Here is a 9,741-nt window from a genome sequence, read left to right on the forward strand (position 1 = left end):
TTGGAAAAAATAAGCATGGAGTATGCCCCCAATTAATAAAATTGGAAGAATATATGAATTAATTAAACTTTTCAAGTAGGTGAATTTCAGACATGTGCCACTCCAACCAGATTTTTGTACTTGTTATTGTCTTGGGGACCAGGCATTGCAGCCAAGGGTGCTTTGCCACTGAGCCACACCCTCAGGGAGGATTTTGAGACAGGGACTTATAACCTTGCTTACAGCCTCACTAAATTGATGAGGCTGCCTTTGAACTCACCATCCTCCTGTCTCAGCCTCCTGAATTGCTGGAACTATAGCTGAGCATCACCAATCCGGCTTTTGCAGTTGTTTTTGGAAACAAATCTTTCAGGACATCAATTTTACATACCTGGCAAGACCAATTAAAGAATGCATTCCATTGTTTCATGTGGGTTCTGGTTCTTTCTTTTCAAATATTTCTAACAGATAGACAGCTCTATTCCAATTAAACCTTCCCAATATGGTCACATCATTTTTAGAATTATTTATTTACTTATTTCTGTGATGCCTTGGATGGAACCCAGGCCCTTCCACATGCTAGGCAAGTGCTCTACCACTGAGTGATTCCCTAGCTCCCTGAGTTAGTTTTGATGAAATTCACTCATTTCTCTAGAAAATCATGGGTTCTGGGTTCCTAGACTGTACTGGTGAAATTGGCCAGTGTTCCAGAAGGGGTTCTACACTGTTTTGATCCAGATGCACAAAGGACTCTGCATCTTTCAGTAGCTGCTCCAAGTGTTATAGTTAAAGCATCATCCTGGGGTTTCATAGATTGACTTCTAGACCACTCATGTATAATTGAATCAAGCCTTTATTGAAGCACTCAGGTGGCAACTGACCACGACATAAAGCTGTTCCCCTGATCAGCCCCAAACAATTGCAAGAGTGCTCCTTATAAGCCTGAAAACCACAAAAGGGGGGTTTGGGGGTCCAGCCAATGCAAGCAAGCCAAGTTACAGAAGCGGGAGAGTGCAGCCAGGTGGAGGGACGCTCAGCCAATCACAATTAGCCCAGTCACCCCAGTTACAGAAACAGAGCCCCATTCCCCTAGTTACAGAAACAATGCCCCATTAAGTAGTTCCATGTTCTTAAAGGTTTCTATAGCAAAAGGAAAAGAACATCTTGCCCTGGTCATGACCCTTCTACTTTACATGGTTGTTTTACAAAATGGAATCACAAAACAATATGAAGTCACTTTGGCTGGACTATCACACAAAAAGTGGAACCCATTTCTCTCTGCCTATCCAGCCACTCTTACACACCAGGTCCTGTTTGTCATTACATCCTACATTTGTGTGCTGTCTCACAGCACAAATGAACCTAGAGTCAAAAATGAGCAGCTCAAAGAGATGTGAGTGCTTTATCCCCAATGCTCTGGGAAGACCAAGAGCCCTCACAACCCCTCCAGTGTTCAAGGGGTCTGGAGGCACCAGAATATCTTTAAGTCTTTTTTTTTTTTTTTTTAGTCATGATAACTCTTAAAAGAACAAATGATGACACATCTCATTTTGCAGATCTTTGGCTTTATTTGAACCTAGAATCCAGCAGCAGTGCAGAACAAATGCTGCTCAGAACCTTCCGCCTGCCACATGTGCTAGTTAGACTTAGAGCCACAGAAAAGGAACTTCCATGAAGAGGGGGTGAGGCAAATAGTTTGCTGCGTGTGGGACACATGAGCCGGCTGTGCATGGCCCAGATTCTGCTCCCAGTTCCAAGAGTCAGCTGCAGTCTGCTTACACATCAAAGTGGGTTCCAGTTCAATATGTGTGGAGAAGCCTTCAGGCCCAAATCAAAACACATCCACAGGCAGCTGTAGGATAACTCAAATGAAGACTGGGTGGACCTCGTTCTCATCCTTGCATGGGAAGCTAAGGCTAAGGTCACTGCACAACCCCATCAGCCCAGTCCTTAGCTGATTCCCCAGCAGGGAGCTGTCCCTTAGGGCATCTTGGTCTAGGACCAGGCAGGGCCACCCATTTGCCCACAGCCACTTCATCCTTACTCATCTTCTGACCATATGCTGATTCAAAAGAGGCCACATGTGTCCCTTGGTAGAGAGAGATGGGAAAAGTTGGGGAAGGTCTGTCAGTTATGTGCAACCCAGTCCCCCCCCCCCCCCCAGAGCTTGTAATTTACTCAGTTTTATTTTGAAATATTTGCAAATGTTATCTACCTATATGATTCTACTATTTTGCTGAAAGGAATTTGGATACCTTCAATGGGCACCACTAGTTGAATTGAGGACAGACTACCTAGGTGGATGACAGGCAAGGTTTGGTGAGGCCCAGAGGCTCTGATCAATGTGCAGCATGGACACCTCCTGCAGGCACTGGGAGTGAGACAATGAGGCTGTCTTATGCACAGATGCCCTTGCCCTGCACACCCAGAGACCAGGACCTGAGGTTTCTGGGTCTATGTGGAGCCCATGAGGAAGGGCTAGCATTCAATGTCTGGGTGGCATGTGGTCCAATGAGAAGAGGTTTTCTTGCAAAGGCTCATGTTCAATGCCTACATAGAATGTTCCAATCCAGCTGTGTTAACCTGCATGTGTTCAGCCACTGAGTAGCCACACATCATGACCAGATTTCAGTTTGATCCCTTGACTTCCTGGAGCTGGACCTCATTGTTCACCAAGTACCCAATGCCATCTTTCTCCATCAGCACCTGGATAATCCCAAGGTTTCATTAGAAAGCCAGGTAAATCCATCACAGAGGACGTCAGAAGACTAACATTGAGATTCTGTTCATTTCTGACTATTTATGGACCAGCCATGAAAGAAAGTAGCATCTTCCTGTGTCCATGAAGCTTGAATGCCATTCTAGAAATCCAGGTCCCTATGTATTTCTCTATAAAGACACATGTCCTGAAGGTCCTATCCTCAGGGGGCTTCCCTCCAATGTAGCCCCCTGCTGCACTTTCTTTCCCCATCCACCCTTCAGGCAGCAGGTCCCTCAGGGCTGACATAGAGAGGTGGTTCCCATGGAAGCTCAAAATCCTGAGCTGGGAGTAGCGGCTCAGGGCATGCAGGATGGCCTGGAGCTGGGAGTCAGTGATCCCGCAAGCTTCCAAGTCCAGGCTCTTCAGGGTGGCTGCAACATTGTGCAGCAGAATTTGAGGGGCTCTGGACTGAAATTGGTCAGTTTGATGCCCCTCAGTTCCAAGTGTCTGAGCTGTCTGGTGTTTGGACATTGGGAAAGATAATTATGGTCAGGATCTGACAGTGGGCAGTTGGTTATTGAGAGAGTCTTCAGGGGGGTCTTCAGGTGCCTAAGGAGAAACCAGGCAGTTAGTACTGAGGCAATGTCAAGGTGGGAGAAGACAAATTGGCCCAAACCCAAAGTCACCCTGGTGATCTGACAATGGTCCACACTTAGGATGCTGCCTTTTGCAGAATCTGGTCATTCACATCACCCCATGACAGAGTGAGCCTTCCACCACCACTCCTGTTACCAGATGGGTCCACATCTCTACAGCTCCCTTCCTCACTGCCAAGCAGAAGGCCACAGCTCTGTCCACAGGAGGTCAGGGGGAGTCATGTACAACAGAAATACTCAGGCAAGATGAAGGAAACCCACCAGGGTTGTTCACCTGCGGGGCTCACACCCTGTACCCTCCATCCCTGCTCCTCACCCTCAACTCCAGAATCACCACCTGAGGCTCAGAGTAGCCTTCCCCAGGGGGGCATTGGAGCCAGCTCCTCTGCTCCCTGCTGGAGAGCACAGAGCTTCCCTGTTGCAAGGTGCAGGTGTGGGGGCTTCCCTCCTTCAGTGCCCTCTCCTGTACCCCATCTCCCACTGCCTTTGCTGGACAAGCCTTCCAGGGAAGAAACCTCACACCCACTCACTAGCTCCTGTCCCCCGCAGCTGGCTTCCCAGCAGAGTTACACTCCCCAGACCATGGACCCTGGTTTAGCCCTTTGCTCTAACACAGGTTAGGAGATGGAGCTTCAGGATACAATAGGAACAGATGATGGGTTATTTACCTTCCAGTGTCTTGTTCACCATGAGAGTGTCAGTGGCTGGCACATTGTAGGTGCCCTTTCTGACAGAGATGCCAAAGCAATTCTGTGGTCTTTCAATAAATGGTGCTGAAATAACAGATATCCATCTTGTGAGGGATGAACCTTAACCCTTATTTAAGTCAGCTCTAAAATGAACAGGAACCACACACCTAAACATACAACCTAACACTATCCATCCTTGAATTCAGGCTTATAAAGGGCAGCTGCCTATTTTTATAAGTAAAGGATGTTTTAGGAACATAGCCATGTTGATGTGTTGTGTATAATTTCTTTTAAGGATTATTATTTATAATGGTAGTAGAGGTAAAAGACTGTTCAGTAGTTGATAATTTTTGGAACTGAGGTTGTATACACAGAGTTCAAATACTGTTTGGCCTACTTTCATGCCTGTTTGAAATTTCCCATAATAAAAACTTGTTTTTGTTTTTTTAGTCTACCTTTCGATCTACTCTGGTCTATCTCAAGGTCATCCCCATAAGCTCCATAACTCTCCTTCCCATTTCCCTCCAGTAAAGTACATATGTGACTCAGGGCTCAACCAATCCTAGAGTCCCCTGAATGTTCTGTGGAAGCCAGCCATTCATTCTAACATGCTAAGCACAAATGTGACATCATGGTGGTACTCAATGAATATTAGAGAAATATATTATAAGTAAAATTATGGGAGGTTCTGTCTGCATACACCCTGAAGTTGAAACTGAACTTACCCTTCCCTAATACTTCTATAAACATGTTAATTAGCTCCTACCTCTTCCTTTCAAAGGAAGACTATGGGGCTAGACTGTAGTTCAGTGGTAGAGTATTTGCCTAGCATGCCTGAAGCCCTGGTTCAATATGTAACACCACAAAAAAATAAAATAAAAAGGAAGACTCTGAAATTTGAAACTTTCTCAGCAACACACCCTGAATCTTTCTTGAAGAAAAATAAAATTCTTATCAAGGGAGGCATTATTGCCGAATATCTGCTCTATTTCCTTATCATGTGATAATAAAGACAATTAGTAAAACACACACCACTTTCCACAGAAAAGACCAGAATGTGTTCCCAACATTTATCAATCCCCTGGTTTCTTTACACACATGAATTGTCGTTATGTGTGTGGCTCATCACCATGATGGAAGTGAATTGAAATTAAAAAGAAACAGCAAACTAAATAACTATCAAAGCTTCAAAGCAGAGCTGTTGTATGTGACTTGTTGTCTCAAATCAAGTGGTTCTGGCTTAAGTTGAGACACCTGCACATTCTGGCCACCTACACAGCTCTCGTTCAGATTCCTCAGTGGCTCTGAGCACATGGCTGCACTGTCAAAGCAGTGAGATCCTGGTAGACATTAAAGATAACCAGCAATTCTGTGCAGGAAGCCCCCCCCCCCACTTCTTTGCTTATTATAGTTAGCCTTTACTTTCAAACTCACACAAAAATATCACTTCTTGCAAAATGCCTTTTCATTCCCTTCATTAAAAATTGGTTATTGTATTCTGCCACTCATTAAATGGAAAGGTTCTACAGGGAGTCTGTCTAGCATAAAGTGAGACCCTGCTAAATTTTCAGAGTGAATGCTGAATAAATTACGATGGATAGGCATCACAATCCTTCCAGAATCCCTTCTGGAAATCATCTTTGTTCAATGGTAGTACTAACCCCCTGGGACAAAGAGCAGTTGTAAACACCCACATTCCTAGGTCAAAGGCTTTTAGAGGTGGGAAGTGAAGGGGATGATAATTGAGAGGTTGTTCGATTTTTAGGAGGTGGATGGGGCTGGTGTTACCCTACATTCACTGAATAGGGTTTCTTCAACTCAGCCCAAGTTCTATATCCTGCCAACTTGAGGGCAGAAACTTTTCTACCTGGGCCCATCGGGGGCTTTCTTCAAATTCAGTCTGAAAGGTTTTATCAAAATCATGAGACCAGAGCTATAGGTATTGTCAATCTAATGAGGCTTAAGTGTCACTGTTCCTCACTTGCACAGTTCTTACCATAAGGAAGCATTTCTAAGTAGGTATTTCTGGCAAACTGCTTAAAGAACACACTGGGGGGTGGGGGAGGATCTAAATCTTGAAGTCACACATGTATAATGTGCTGTGATTTATTTACTCATCCTAAATACTCACTCTCACATCTAATTTTGAATTCTTTTTCGTGAAGAGGGAGACCCCTACACCCAAACTCAATAAGGAGGTGAAGTGAACCCAAAGAGAAAAAGAACAAAACTGATATAGAACAGAAAGCTGCCTGCTGTTTATAAATGAACTTGGAATGTTCACAAAACACCTAACACTTGTCCTTTCCCCCAAAACATCCAAAGAACTCAGTGGATGTCAAAGATCCAAAAGACTCAGTGTGGAACCCTCTCCTTGGTCTCTAAGAGAGGGACAAAAGTGAAAAAGTGAGATAAACCAGCACCTGTCCGACTCAAAGAAAAGGACATTTCTGGTCAACTGGGTTTCCACAGAAGCCAGGCCGCCTCTGGAACACCAAATTTTGATCACAACAGGGTCCTGGGGCATCCTGGCAACATACTCACAGGGACATACTCTCTTTGTAGCAGTTGGGATCTCCAAGCTTGTCAATTCCAATTTAGACCATAACTTGCCATCCTAAGGCCATGGTTGAAAAAAGGTGAATGGAAACAGAAGGGACAGTAACAAAGGAAGGACAGAGAAGAGGTAGGATAGAGATGCAACAGAGGGGGCACTCAGAAAGAAAGGCAAGGAGTGTGTCCCTGCACCTTTAGGCCCCCCTCCACACCCAAAGTAGTCATCAACCAAGGCCTAGATGAGGTGTAATGTGTAAAGAAAAAGTAAAAATGGAACAGCACTTGTTAGTTTCTTTACCTAAGTACTCATCAGAATGAGATTTCAGGAAATGTTACCACACTTACAAAAAGATCTCAGTGGGAAAGAGGAACATGAAGACCAGAAAACCAAAAAGGAAAAGTCAAGTTAACCTGTGAGTATCCTGAGCATCGCTCTAGTCCGCAGCTGCTGCAGTGTTGTCGTCCTGCTCCAACTGCTTATTGATCACCAAGGACCACAGCGTTCTCATAGTGCCTGATCGTGACGTCCACCGCTCATGGGCGCCCATCCCAAGGTTCATCCTCCTGGAGGACTCCGCCCCGCCAGCAGCTGCCTCCCCTCCGGGATCACCGCTGACCCCGTGACCATCCTGACCCTGGACAGCAATTGGCCAGCAGCCATCTCTGCAGTCCTGAACCCAGTTCAGCGCCAGAGCGATTACCGCCATCCCACACTCATCCAAGCGCTCCCTCCAGCATCCAGGACAAAAACCCCAGCCCAATGCGCAGCCAGAGAGGGCCAGAGCTCGCTGCCTCCGTCCCCCACGAATGGCCCTTAGATGCCCTGTCAAGCCACCTGCAAGAACACCCTGGCCACAGATGCCCCATCCCCACCATGCACCACCAAGGCCCCCAGAGAGGAGCCATTGGCCAGCACTATTGCTGCCATTGCGCAATCCATCATCTGCGTGGTCATGTTGAACTTGCCTCCCCCCCTCCAAGGGCGTGACCAATCCGTACTGGCCCAAGCAGTCAAGTTCTCCATTCATCTTTGCAGGTGGTCAGGGCAGGTACAGCACAGGCAGCGACAGTGCGAGCTTTACCCACACTATCCCATCCATGTGCCTCAACCTTGACCTGGAGGGACCACGTCCAGAGGCCTATACCATTCAAGGACAGTATGCCATTCCACAGCCAGATTTGACCAAGCTGCACCAGTTGGCAATGCAACAGTCTCAATTTCCTATGACGCATGGCAACACTGGTTTCAGTGCAGGTTTGGATGCATCTTCTCAGACTACTTCTCATGAATTCACCATTCCAAAGGATTTGATTGGCTGCACGTCAAGGCGCCACAATCAATGAGATCCTTCATTTGTTGGGGCGCAGATCAAAATTGTGAACCCAGTGGAAGGATCTACTGATCCTTCCCTGGATCTGCTGCCAGCATTAGCCTGGCTCAGTATCTAATCAAAGTCAGGATTTCCTCGGAGACTGGTGGCATGGGGAGCAGCTAGAGCAATGCAGATTCATCCATAATCTCTTTCTGCTGTTCACCACCACCCATGATCCATCTGTGTAGTTTCTGAATAGTCAGCGATTCCAGGTTTTAAATAGTTTGTAAATTTTCAGTTTCTACACACTATCGTCCACTCGTGATTTTTTAATTAAAGCGAATTAATTCCTTTCTCTGTTCAGCTTTTAATGCTGAGATCCATATTTAGTTTTATAAGCTTCTTTTTTTTTTTGGTCATGAATTTTTCTGTTTATCACGGAAATGTAAGAGTGGACTATTAATACATTTAAGTTTAGTTCTGTAATGTCAGGAATTTTTCAAAAAAAATAAAAAGTGGACTGGAGCTTTTTCTTTGTGGCTAGAAACTGGATGCCACAGTGATTCATGTGGGTTTTGTTCCTGTTGACTTTCTGTTATTTTTGTACCTTTTGTCCTTTACAGGACCCTGATTGGGTTTTGAATAGAAGCCTTTATTGCAATTAAGATATTTTCTCCTGTTCTCCACTCCCATGTATTTTATTCACCCTCCTTCCTTTCTTCCTACAACTCTGTATTTGTTGCCCCTTGTGAAACCTTATGCTCAGATTGAGGATTAGACTTTGCTAGGACTTAACTGTAGAACAGGTGTGCAGTTGCATGGTTGGAGACAGCGACCTTACTCCAAGCTTCGCCTTTAACCTCTAGCAGCTCTCAGAAGGGTGGCCACAGCAATGAGGTGCGCACCTAAAGGGCGCCCTTTCCCCAGGCGAGCTGCAGCACAACCGCTTGCCAAAGGTGGCTGGGGTCCAGGCCGCAGCCACCATCGCGCTCTGGCCGGGGCTGCAGCGAGAAGGGGAGGCGGTGGTCCCAGAGAGGCGGAGGCGGTTGTCCCATTCCCGACCTTGCCGGCCCGCAGCCCCCCACCCAGCTCAGATAGAGGCCCTGGCCATGAGTCTGGGCGGATCTGGGGCTCAACAGAGCTAAGGGGGAGCCTGCCTCCTGCCTGTGCAGCCCGTGCAGCCTGCTTGCCAGCGCCTGGCTCTCACAGTGATGAAGAAGTTTAAGTTTAAGGTGGACTTGGAGCTCGAGGAGCTCTCCTTGGTACCCTTCGTCAATGGCGTCCTCTTCTGCAAGATGTGGCTGCTATATGGAGGCAGCTTCACTGCAGAGTCCTCCAGTTAAGATGCCCTCCCTGCCTCCCGCTCCTCCCAAGCCCCCGCACCCCACCTGCGCATCATTGGCTGGTTGCTGAAAAGCATCCCTTCCCTTAGCCCCTTCGTTCCAGCCAGGCAGCCAGCCACGTGAGCTCCTTGTCCTCCAGAGACCTGTCTGAAACCAGTCAGGAATGTATCCATCAGCACAAGGTGCTCCACAAATGGGTTTATCTAGGATGGCCTTGGCTTCTGCGTTCCTGGCTCCAAATGGTTCCTGATGACAGCTCTTTCCTCCCAATCCTCTAGCAATGGGAGCAATGGCCAAAGGGGGAGAGAGGATGCTTCTTGTTTCCCTTAAGACATTTCCATATTTATAAAATACAAAGTGCAATTGGAGCTGTTGTTAAAAACAAAAAAGTTCCCAGATGCTCTGAGTTCCAAGAACAACTGCTGTGAACAGCCTGTGCTTGGTGTCACTCTTCTTTCTGGTGGGCTAGGAGGGGTTTTGCATGACCAGATTGAGGCTGAGGAA

General features: G+C 46.6%; 1 pseudogene; it reads left to right on the plus strand.

Annotated features, from left to right (window-relative positions):
* Positions 1-7,399: 7,399 nt before the first annotated feature.
* On the plus strand, positions 7,400-8,250 carry LOC114080644 (poly(rC)-binding protein 2 pseudogene; annotated as a pseudogene).
* Positions 8,251-9,741: the final 1,491 nt, after the last annotated feature.

Source organism: Marmota flaviventris, chromosome 10, assembly GCF_047511675.1.
Source record: "Marmota flaviventris isolate mMarFla1 chromosome 10, mMarFla1.hap1, whole genome shotgun sequence".
NCBI classification, from domain to species: domain Eukaryota; kingdom Metazoa; phylum Chordata; class Mammalia; order Rodentia; family Sciuridae; genus Marmota; species Marmota flaviventris.